The 13230-nt window shown below is 37.6% G+C and overlaps 1 protein-coding gene across 1 annotated transcript in view; it reads right to left on the bottom strand.

Moving 5' to 3' along the window:
• The window catches only part of CPQ (carboxypeptidase Q), a 521738-nt gene that overhangs the window by 325619 nt on the left and 182889 nt on the right, over nucleotides 1-13230 (bottom strand). The window lies entirely within an intron of this gene.

The raw sequence follows: 13230 nt of genomic DNA, 5'->3' as shown, positions 1-13230 counted from the left end.
CTGGTTTGAATATTTTTAATTCATTGCCACTGCACAGGAAAACATGTAAGAGGCTTGATAGTAGTTTTCCAGACTTAGACCACAATGCTACACATGTATATGGTATTACCAATAAAGAGGTATAAGGCTAATATAAACCTTTCTTAACTAATACTACTAAAAACAAAATGTTGACTAACCATGCTAGAGAAAAATCTGAATTCTCTTTTTATTCTTGATTTATAAAATAGAACAAAAAACATTGTCATATGAGGAGCAATCAAAGAGTAGGCAGCCAAAAATTTATAAAAAATACAGAAGCCAGGCAAAATATGATTTTTTCTGAATTTTGTAATGTTTGTAGTATTTGGCAGCTTTCTTATATTTTCAATTTGTTAAAATATTTTCCCATTCTAAATAAATGTTGATTCTATATTCTATATATGTAAATTTGTATTGTAATTTTGTATTCTTTTTCTCAAAAAGGTTCCCAGAATTACATAAGTATCAAGCTCTACACAACTTGGGTCCACCCCTGGCTTGAAATATAGAACACAATAAATGTTTATTGAGTGAAAGAAGTTGGAAAATGTTAAAAATTAAATTCTCCTCCCAGATCTCAAATATTTAATTTATCAAGTAGCAGTCAGTGTCCATTAAGTTTCTTCTAACATCAGCTGCCTTCTTATATATGTCCAATGAGAGAGGTTATTAAACTATTACTGTCCATTCACCAGGAGAGGCAAATCACCCCTTCAAAACCACTGAGGACAGGGGGACATTGGAGCAGGTGAATAATACACAGTATTCTGTACTACACTATAGTCAGGAGGTAAACCTACCCCAGAGAAACCTCCCTGAAGTCTCAGCTAACAGACAATGAAACTCTATTTCTCATGAAAAGGGCTCTTTAAAAGCATACTCTTCGATATCAGCACTGCATGGAAGTAAAAAATAAGGGTCTGGAGAAATTCAATATTTTAACAACTAACAGAATTATGTAGGGGAGAGGGTGAAGGATCTTTATTTGCATATGGCTTATATGGCATACACTTGATAATGGTAAACTCAAAAAGTAAGTTCAGGGGTTATTATGCCAAAGCTTATACTGTTAATGACAAAGTTCAGAGGAAATGGTATTGATTACACCCTGCTAAGGAGCTAGGTTATCTGGGGGAAGTTTGGTTTCCTTTGGTTAAATAAAAAAAGTGAATTCCTTTTAATGCTTAAAATAGTCAAGCTTCTTATATTATACTAGTTTTGACATTTATTAAGCACTTTGGAATTTTTGATGCTTTACAAAAAAGAATGACAGTTAAGAATTTTAACACACACACTTTTAAATGTCCATGAACTGATACTCAGAAACAAAAAGAAGAGAGCAGAAACTCTCTTTACAGAAGAATGCCATCTAATAAATGTAATAGGAATAACTGAATTAGAAAGGCAGTTTTAATCACCAGTGTCATGATTGATTCAGGCAAAGATCATCAATGGATGCTAAAATGTCACTGAGGAACACAAGATTCAAAAGTTCAAAGCATCTTCCCATAATTACAATGTGTTTCCCCTACAAAAGGGAAAAAGATACTTACTCAATGATCCAGCAGATATTGCCTTAGCGAGTTGATCTAACAACCTCACAAATAAGAAAGTTTGATATTATTTCCTTCTTGATGTAATGCAATAGGAAGGATAAAACATTATACACATTATATATATTTAACACATTAATTTCGCCAAAAATGTTCAAGCTGAATCTAATAATGAAGAAATAATAAAAAACCCCAAAGTGAGGGACATTCTATAAAACAGCTGCCTTGGATTCTTTACAAATATTAGTGCAATAAAATACTAAAAAAGCTAGGGAACAATTCCAGGCTAAAGGAGACTAAAGCAACATGACAACTAAATGCAATGCAAGTCCTTGATTGAATTCTATAATTTAAAAAACAACCAGAGAGATAGCAGAGGTATTAGGGAGCAGAACAGAGGCATTAAGGAAAGTCTGAATATGGACTTTATAATATGTAATATTTTGTAACTGCTAAATTTCTCGATGTGACAATGATATGGCAATTATGTCAGGGAAGGTCTTTATTCTTATGAAATATATGTTAAGGTATTTGAGTAAAGTGTCATTACATCTGCACCTTACTTTTAAATGATACAGAAAATGAGAGAGAGAAATATAGATGGGCACAGGAAGTAAAAACCATAAAAAGAAAAAAAACATAAAAATAAAATTTAAAACTTATGTTCATCAAAAGGCACTGTTAAGCAAAGGAACAGGCAAGCCACCAACTGGGAGAGTATATTTGCAAACAGCAGATTCATAGCTTGAGTATATAAAGAACTTCAACTACTCAATAAGAAAAAGGCAAAAAATCTAGTTTTAAAAATGAGCAAAAGACTTGAGCAGATTCTTCACAAAGAAAGATCGAGAACTGTTAAATCAGCCTACAAAAGAGTATTCAACATTGTTAGTAATAAGGGAAATGATAACCAAAACTTCAATTAGATACCAATATATACCAATAGAAACCTAAAATAGTTAAAATTTAAAACAAAAATTTTTTTTGGCAAGAATGTGGTAGAGCCTGAACTCCCTCACATGGCTGATGGGAGTGTAAAATGGCACAATCACTCTGGAAAACTATTGGGCAATTTCTTATAAAGAGTATATGAGCCATTTACCACTCTTTCAAATCATCACAAATTGATATTTTTTCCAAAAAATAATTGGGGAAAAAATCTGTGGTATTTTGTGACTTCAGAAAACACATGATTCCATATGTACCCATGTATAATTGGTTCTTTATTCTTTGTTCTTAAATGATATTTTAAATATATATTAATTAGGTCCCATGTGCTAGGCAATCTCCTAAGTGCTGAGAATATAGTGATATATAAGAAAGACCTCATGGAATTTACATTCTCATGGGGAGATAGATACTGAACACCTGGATAGATAGTTCTGTACACAGACAGCTAGATCAAGAGATGAGAGAGAGCTATAGTTAGATGATGATGGATAGATTAGAGAACTATGTAGATGAGAGAGAGAGAGAGAAAGGAAGAGAAAGGTAGGTCTAGACTGATGATAGAGAGATAGAGCTAGCTAGCTAGAAAGAGAGAGATGATAGATGATAGGCAGGGATTAGGCAGATATAGATAGATGATGACAGATGACTGGATGGATGGATGGATGGACAGACAGACAGACAAATACACAGACAGATAGAAGTCACCAACATTTATGAGTTCTCTGAGCATACAGAAGAAGGGCTATGAAAAAGAATTTGAGGGAAAGTCCTTCTCAGGATAGCCAAGAAAGGCCTTTCAGAAAATATGAGCTTTCAGTTTAGATCTGGAGATTGAACGGGAGTCAGCCAGCCATGCAAAAAAACTGGGGAAACAGCCTTCTGGACAGAAGGAACAGTGAGTGCAAAGGCCCTGAGACAGAAAATAACTTGGCTGTTATTTAAAATAGAACACTGGCTGCATCTCAGTCACTTGTCTGGTTCACTACATCTTTGGTACTACACAGAAGAACAGCATCAAGCATTCGCTATGAGGCCGGATGGGGCAGAAAGAAAAGGAGGCCAAAGACTGAGGAAGAGTATATGGAGAGCCAGTGCCTGGAGTCAGGAGGTAAACAGAACCAAGGTCTGGGGAGCCTACACTGAGAAGAGTTCCAGAACTGCTGCTTTTAAAGATAAATCATCTGATGTCAACCTAGCTACTTAGTTCTATCATCTAATGTTGATGGCAATGATAATGACCATCATCAAAATAAGATAGCAGCTACAATTTATTGCTTCCCATGTGTCAGATTCTGTGTCAAGTGCTTGAAATACATGATTTCTTTTTCATTCTCTCAACAACTTTCTGAGATAAACAATATTCTCCCCATCTTACAGAAGAGAAACAGGCTCAGAGGAGTTAAGTAATATGCAGAAGGTCACACAACTTCTAAGTGGCAGAGCCAGCCAGCATTTGAAGCCAGGATTGTCTGATTCTCAATTCCACTCTGTCTTGTCATCTAAGTTAGTCTCTATATCTCCCCTGTAGTAGTAGCTTCTGGTTGGTACTTGCTCCAGGGCACTAAAAAATGCTAAAAGGATCATTTGAATGCCCAAGGACTTTAAGAGTTGTCTTTAACATTGAAGAGAGTCAGAGAGGGACAAAGGGAGAAAGAAAAAGAGGAAGAACAAAAGCCCATGCACTAGTAAAAGACTGTGCTTGAGGATACTCGGGATTCTTTTGGTTCATGTACTACTCTAGACATTTAAAGGGTACTGCATAAGTAAGCAACATTGTCAGAATCCTGAAACTTGAATTCAAAGTGCATTAATTTCTTTTTAACACTAGAGATTTGGAAAAAAACCTGCCACAGCGATGTGATTCTTAAGCTCATGCTTTTGATAATCAGAAAACTGAAAAATAGAAAGCGAACATTTATATATGATATAAATAATATATACACATATATTTAAATTGTGAATGCAAAATAGCAGCCAAGAATAAATTTTTATATCAAAGTTAGAAACAGATAAAAAATGACAGTGTGTATTAGAAATACAACAGACCATTAATTATAAAAGCCTCACAAAGCACCACAATAATATGCAGTTTGCAATACTGTACCAAAATTTACATAACTATATAGTCTCCTAGCAGATTCCAGAGATTCTATTTTTGATAAGTAGCAATTCAAAAGGTTAGTCACCTCTTCTATATTATTATTCAATTTCTATGAACATGGAATGGTGACACCTTGAATTGACACATTAGCAAACCAGACAGGCCTGCTTCTGGTTCTTTTTTACTCACTCAGTTCACCACCACCGTGTACCAGACATTGTGCATAGACCTGGGGATACCAGGATACATAACACACATTGTCTGTCCCCAGGAGAACTTCTACTCCATGGAATTGTAAGTAAATCACCCCGGAAGAATATGGTTAAACTAAACAGAGAACAAAATGAAAATATGATGCTAGGGTTTATCTCCCTATCAGATAGCTGCGTTATCACCAGTATGATAGTGAAGCAGGCTAGTAAGATAGGGAATCAGTCGATGGATCTGGAACCTGGCAAGAAGTCCACGTGGACATCAATAACCCCAAGATATCTGCTAGAACCCCCAAGATTCTGCTATTCAGAACAAAGTCTTCTTTGGAAGCCAGGAGAAGCCCTGGATGTTCCCTAGGGACTTTATCATTGGGCCCTCATTGGGAACTGATGGGTGGAGTAATCAATCAAAACAGCAAACAGCTGGAACCCTTCCCCTGCCATTAGCAAATTGGTGGAATAACTAACAGTCAAAGGGCCAAGTGGGGCCTGAACGAACGTGCTCAGCTCTCTTGCCTCTGGACCCGTTCCTGCCCTTTGTGCACTGCTCTCACTGTTTTTCTTCTGCCATGTGGCCACGCAAGTAAACCTGAGGATTTATAACCTATAATGGGGAATTGTAGTCTGTAAATCAGCCCTCTTTTTTTTTAAATTTATTTTTCATCTTTTCTATTTTTTTCTTTGTCAGTTTAGCTAAGGATCTGTCAATTGTATTGATCTTTTCAAAGAACCTATTTTTATTTTTATTTTTTTTAATTTTTTTATTTTTTATTGACTTTGTAATAATATTACATTAAAAATATATATGTGAGGTCCCATTCAACCCCACCCCCCCCCCCCCTCTCCCCCCCCCCAACAACACTCATTCCCATCATCATGACACATCCATTGGATTTGGTAAGTACATCTTTGGGCACCTCTGCACCTCATATACATTGGTTCACATCATGGCCCATACTCTCCTCTATTCCATCATGTAGGCCCTGTGAGGATTTACAATGTCCGGCGATTACCTCTGAAGCACCATCCAGGGTAGCTCCATGTCCCGAAGATGCCTCCACCTCTCATCTCTTCCTGCCTTTCCCCATACCCTTTGTCCATTATGTCCACTTTTCCCAATCCAATGCCACCTCTTCTATGTGGACACTGGATTGGTTGTGTCCATTGCACCTTTATGTCAAGAGGAGGCTCAGATTCCACCTGGATGCTGGATGCAATCCTCCCATTTCAAAGAACCTATTTTTAGTTTTGTTAATTCTATTGTTTTATTACTGTAAATCAGCCCTCTTTATCACTTTTCAGCCCCTTCATCTCGACCTGGGACCCCTGATCTGTTATTTTCTCCCATTTCTCTTCCCTCCCTACCTGAACAAATTACTAGCCTACCTCACTAGGCATGCTCTTTTTTTTTTATTTTAAGGATTTATTTCTCTCCCCTTCCTCTCCCCCCCCCCCCCATTGTCTGCTCTCCGTGTCCATGTGTTGTGTATTCTTCTGTGTCTGCTTGCATTTTTGTCAGCGGCACTGGAAATCTGTGTCTTGTTTTGTTGCATCATCTTGCTGCGTCAGTTCTCCTTGTGTGCAGAGCCACTCCAAGGCAGGCTGCACTTTTTTCACATGGGGTGGCTCTCCTTACAGGGCACACTCCTTGTGCATGGGGCCCCTCTATGCAGGGGGCACCCCTGCATGGCACGGCACTCTTTGTGTGCATCAGCACTGAGCAGGGGCCAGCTCATCACACAGGTCAAGAGGCCCTGGGTTTGAACCCTGGACCTCCCATGTGGTAGGCGGATGCTCTATCAGTTGAGCCAAATCTTCTTCTCTTGAAATTCACTTCTGCAGCATAGCAAAGAACCTATATAAAATCTGGTAACAATAGTGACACTAAATACACTGTTTTTCTTTTTTCTTCTTTTCCTTACTTTATCTCTTTCTTTTCCCCTCTATACCACCATTCTTTACTCCCTTACTTTTTCTTAATCAGTAAGCATATCCAGCCATTAGTTAGCAAGACCAGATCATAATAGCATTTACATGTATAAAAAACTTACCATGTATCAAGCACTAATGGCATTACCTCAATTAATCTTCACAAAACTCCAGAAGGAAAGTACAACATTACTCCCATTTTACAAATGAAACTGAGGCACAGAGAGGATGCATAATTGGCCAAGGTTACACATGTGGCAAGTGACTGAACAAAGACCCAGACATTGTGATTCCAGAATCCCAGCTCCAAAGTACATGGCCTGGCTCCATCCATTTAGAGGTAGTATGCATGTCACACTACCTGAAGCAATAATAAGAATTCCATGATGAAAGAACATTTCAAAATTTCGAACAAAAGGCCTTCCAAACAAGGAATCTGCCTTTCAAAAATCAGAAAGGGGAAAAGAAAAGGATGATGAGAAGAAAAAACTGTAACATTTACAGTGGGTCTTCTCTGGTTTCTCCTCTTGGGAGCACAGTGGCCCTCCACCTGCATAAATGATGAGAACTGGCATTCTGCTTGATTACTGTGCATCTGTTATGGTCCTCAGAGTGAATTAAGCAAAAACAAAATAAGGGATTAAAGGAGCCTACTAATAGAGGCCGGCCCAGTTGCACTGTTTTAAGTCACAATGGTATTTTCCTTGTTTTGTAATATGTGCAGGCATATATGCCACCCCCCCACCCCCAAATTGCATTAATATTTCAAAACTATTCAAATCAAGCTTGACAGCTAATTATACTAAGGTCACGCCAAAGAACCAAACCACTAGAACATCAAAACGCTAAGACAGTCTAGGCATAACTATACAGCATTATTTTTTCCCATTTAAAAACAAGGGGAGAGGGGACAAGCTATTTTACTTTCTGAGAATAACTGGCTTTCCAAATCATCCAAAACAGACCTCTTGAGACATTTCACCTCTGCTCTGAATGTTTTAAGGTGGCCCTCTGATTACAAAAATGTTCATGTTAAAGCTCATCAAGATGCTCTTTAGATGCAAAGCGTTTTATAAACCGTGATGGCTTTAATCAAAGCCCTCTCTGAAGCTATTTAACTCTATGATGTAGCCCAACCAGAGCTTCAATTATGTCATGTATTGACTCTGTATTAATTATCATTATAGAGATTGATTTTTATACTTTTTCACATCTCTCTCACCAGATGGTATACCATTCTTTCTCTGTGACACTCCATAAACATCACCTGGACTCACTCATTCCTCTCTCCACCTGCATGTTTAATCAGATCTTTTGTCATTTTAGACTTGGATAGCTCCTCTTTCTTTTCCTCCCTCTACTCTATCAGCACAAGACACAAAGGCCAAGTGACATAAAATAAGCTGGTAGTAGTCACAAAGCCAAGTTCTATCAACAAGTCATTCCCACCTCAATAAGTCCTACCAAGTGAGGTGATGCCATCTCCATGAAAAGTGAAGGGATTGCATATGTTTCCATAGCTGATTGAAATGTACAGTCTATGTTCAATTATCTGGGGCAATAGAGAAAGTGAGTAGGGAAAAAAAAGTGTATTTGACAGTGGGAGTACAATAGTGGGCTTCAGTAAATTTACCTTCAGGATTATATTTTACTTGGACTAATATAAAAATTACTTTGCATCCTCAGGCTCACATGTTGAGAAGGCAGGAGGCAGAAGACTCAAGGTGTACAGCATCAAGCCAGCCTAGAATTTTAAATTGCCTCAGATGATTCAAAAAGGGGATAATAGAGAAATGGAAATACTTAATGAATTTTCTTTTCCTACAAAAGAAACAAACCAGATTAATGGGACTATCTCATAGTCACCTCAAGCTCAAAATGTCTAAAAACCAAAGTGGTCATGTTTTCCTCCACACCACCTCCCTTTCCCAAACCCAACATTTCTCACCATTCTCAGTCCCCACACTAGGATCTTAAGCCAAGGTCACATGCTCAATGCTTAAAGGACCTGGGCAGGTAACATAAATAGTGGAATGCAAGAGAGAGAGAAAGAATGGGAAGAAACTGTGGCAGACTGGAGAGAGCACATCCCATCTACCAAAAGGACTTGGTAGCTAATCCAACTGAGGGTTGCCTTATAGAACATACCAGTTGTCACCAGATGGTTTTTCTCAAAAAACTGGAGACAATTATTTTTATGAAAAACTCATTGCTTTTAAATATTGGGCTGAACATGGATATATCCCACAGTGTCTGATCCTTGACATACTGTCAATTTTGACTCCTCTTTCCTCCTCAAATCCCACCAGTTTCCAATTTCTGATAATTTTCTTCAGACTACCCCTCCTACTATCTCTTCCTTACCATTCCCACTGTCCTCATTATTTTACAGCTGCACCCTTATAGCAGTATAGTCTTTCTTTTTCCAATGCATGGTAAGGAGTCACCAAATTCATCCTTCTAAAACAGAAGTTCTCAAACTTAACATACATTTAGAATCACCTAGAGGGCTTAATAAATCATACATGTCTGGGTCCACCCCCAGAGTTTCTGATTCAGTAGGTTTGAGGTAAGGCCTTATAATTTGCATACTCACAACCTCCCAGGTGAGGCTTGATGATGCTGTTCCAGAGATCACACTTAGATACCCACTCAAAAATACCACCACTCAACTCTAACACATTCAGTGGTTCTCCATTTCCTCCATATTACATGTAAAACTCCTCAATCTGATAGTCTAGAGTCTTCATAACTGCTCTTTTCCTCTTGCTCCAAAATTACATTTCTTTGCTCCTGTGTGAAATCTTCTTGCTTTAGTCAATTTGGTCTAGTCAGGTATTACCCAAATGCATCATGCACTCCCACTTTCATGACTTGATAATGCCTACAATGTCTTTCATCTTCCTTTCTCTTGCTCAAGTTCTACCTTTTCATTGTGTACCACCCATGACCCACATCCTCAATGAAAGCAGCCCCACTCTGACGTCTATTTTCGCCTCCAGATCCATAGAGCATTAGCTCTCCAGGTTGCCTGAAGATGATGCTGGTAAAAAGTAGTTGACTTTCTTTTTGAGGACATCTGTCATATAATCATGTAAATTCTTTCAAAATGGCTGATACATATTGAAAATGCACTGACAGGATCAAATCAAGCTGGTAAAAACATAGTTCCTGTCCTCTAGGGGATACTCAAATTTTGAAGCCAAGCAGCAACAACTTAATATGCATATTCCGTTCTCTAATGCTGCTGACTTCTACAAAAAATATGAACCCAACATCAACTACTCTCATAGATCTAAGGGGAAAATGCCTAAGAAGAAGGGAGCTATTTTCTTCAGTCAGTAACTCAAAACATCATTGTTCATGAATGTTGGAGAAGAATAAAATATATAATCTAGTATTTGGGGCATCTTATTATATATATTTTCCTTCAAATACAGAAAGAGTGCCCTAATAGTACAAATTATTATACAACTTGGTCATAAGAGCACTAGGAAATTGAGCCACCTGGTTTGTCATAACAGTCCTGCCACAATTTTCTACATAACCTCAGAAATTTTATTTCTTCAGTAGTCATTTCCTGAGTTACTACTATGTGCCAAACATTATACTAGATGATGGGGACACAGACAAAAAGAATACAATCAATGTCTTTCTGAAACTTAGTCTAGTTGTTGAGATAGGCAAATGGATCAGTCTATGCAGCTGTTCACCAAACTCATATATATCCCTTTCACTCTAGGCATAAAAATAGACCAAATTTCCCGGCCTCCATATGACTGCATTCTGGCCAGTGGAAAGCGAGAGCATATGATGTATGCCATATGCAGGCCCAGCTATGGAACCCTCTCTCTTGATCATCTACTCTCTCATTCTCTCCTTGTTTGCCAGCTGGATGCAGAGGACCTTGCAGAGGACTACAAGGTCTTCTGGGGTGATGAAGCCACAAAATGGAAGGAGCTTAGGTTCCTGAATTACAGCCTCCTGCTGAATACCTCCTTGCAACTATTATGTCAGCAAGAAAGAAACTCCTATTGTGTTAAATAACTAAGATTTGAGGTTGCTCATTACAACAGTCAGTCTATCCTGCCAAAGAATGAACCAAAATTAACTCCAAGACATTATGATATAGAATATGCATAGGGTGACTTAGGAATACTAAGGGATAGCCCATCTTGGCTAAAGCTGGATCTCTGGCAGGCCTCATCCCTTAAGATGAAACTTGAAAGATAATGTGAGACAACAGGGAACGGGGGGCAGCAGAGGAAAAAGCTTATGAAGTCATAGAACTTTGAGGAAATGTGGTACATTGGGAAAGTGTAAATGATTCCTGACTATTGAAATGTGGAGTAATGCTGGGAGATGGAGCTGCATAATATGTATTTGTTGACATGAAAGATAAAGAGCAGAACCTAAGTGAGTTAGTAGCTACTAGAAATAATGGATAAAGGAAGAGGAAAAAAGTGATCAAGGACCATCAGCCTTAGAAGGCAGAATAGATGGCGTTATCATCACAGAGAGAAAATGAAGGTGAAAGAGGCAAAAAATGTGAGGATGAGTTCAATTTTGAACAAACTGAAATTGAAATAGCTATGTGATATCCAAAAAATGAATGAGCAGGCAGTTGGCTATAGGGGCCTGGCACTCACAACAGTGGCGTGGAGAGGAGAGTGCGTTTGGAAATTTTCAAGGTATTGAAGGAGTTGAAGCACCAGCAATATCAGACTGCTCAGGTAGATGATGGCCTGAAAAGTATCCATTATATTTGACAACTAGGCAGCCATTTGTGACCTTAACAAGTTCCATTTCAGTGTTGACAAAAGTCAGGTTAAAATGGGCTGTAGCATGAATGAGATGAGGAAGCAGAGATAAAAATATAAACACCCTTTAAGGCAAGGGTTCTTAACAAGGGGTCAATGAGCTTGAATTGAAATTCAAAAAAACATTATTCTTGTGGGGATATGTTGGTGTGGGTGTGATATATTTATTAAATAATACACAGTATAGTGTGGACTTAGTAAGGGGCCCATGATTTTTACATGACTGACAAAGGGGTCTGTGGAACAAAAATTATTAGGAATCCCTGCTTTAAGATAACTTGATTCTAAAAACAATTAGCTAGAAGTATACAGAGAGACAGAGTTTGTTTCATTTTGGTTTTTATTTTTCAGGATGGAAGACTTAAACATGCTAAAATATGCTGAGCTACTCATTCTAATTCTCTGAACTTTTGTATCTCTACCTGTAAAATGAGGATAATAATACTCCTTCTCCTTGGCCTATAGAGTTGTCAAAACAAACAAGATGACATGTGAAAGACTTTAAAATACAATGTAAAGAGCAGTGTTATTATTTATGTCTATATTTTGAAAGAATGGAGTTATAAAAGTTAAAGTTTCAGTGAAATATGATTAGCTATAAAATCAATAAAAAATTTTTAATCAGTCTAGATCTAGAAAATTAGGAAAAATGCCCATTTAAGACAACATCACAAGTTGTTTATCCAAATTTTAGAAGCTAACAACAGATTTTTAACTCCTATGTCAGATAAAATGCTTCCAATGTTCCAAGCTTGTAGTCTGAGTTTCCAGATGTCTTCATTACATTAAAAAAAAAAAAAAAAAAAAAAAAAGCCAATGAACTCTGGCAGGTCACTGTGCATTAAGTCATCTGGGAATTTATTAGTCTTATAAGTAGTAGTTCTTAAACAAGGATTCTTGGTATTCACCCAGTTTCAGAAAACAACAGACTAGCTCCATAATTCAGGTCTCATGACTGGTGAAATCATGGTGAATGGCCCCAGCTTGCTGGGTATATTATTCCAATGGGTAAGTGAGGTTTCTGGGAAGCAAGCTTGCCATTTTAGGACTTTCCTCCTGGGAAGATTAAACCATCCAAAGGAATATGGTTCAATCATTATTTCACTAGTCATGAAAGCTTTAAAGACTCTATGAAGAACATTATTTTTAGCACTGTGACATCAATGTAACTAGTTTTTCTACCATAAAACTTCTAACAAGTGGTTTTAACATGCCCCATCTTCCTCCCATGGGAAAAATATCTTATCCCTGTAAAAGAAAAATATCTCTTTCCTTCTCCGCACTTTTGGATAATTCCTCTCTGACTGGGTTTCCTAGGTGCTGACATTATCCCCATTCATTTAATTATCAAGAGTATAGGGTGCTAATTAAGGTCAAGCACTGTGTCTCCAGGTCCAAACAGCAACTGTGAAGAATAAACTTCCCTTTAAAACAGATACTAAAATATACAGTCTTGACACCCAAATAAACCCAATCTGCAATTATTTTTGTATGTTTTTTTTAATCTTAGAGAAACCAGGCTACAACACTGAGAAGGTACTTCTTTTCATCCATGCTTTTCAAATGTTTTATCATTAACATCTGACACTGCCATATGTAGCTATCAAACTAGGCTAAGTCAATTTTTAGACTTTTTATCTACT

Source organism: Dasypus novemcinctus, chromosome 14, assembly GCF_030445035.2.
Source record: "Dasypus novemcinctus isolate mDasNov1 chromosome 14, mDasNov1.1.hap2, whole genome shotgun sequence".
Classification (NCBI taxonomy): Eukaryota; Metazoa; Chordata; class Mammalia; order Cingulata; family Dasypodidae; genus Dasypus; species Dasypus novemcinctus.
This window is presented reverse-complemented; position numbering and strand designations above follow the sequence as displayed.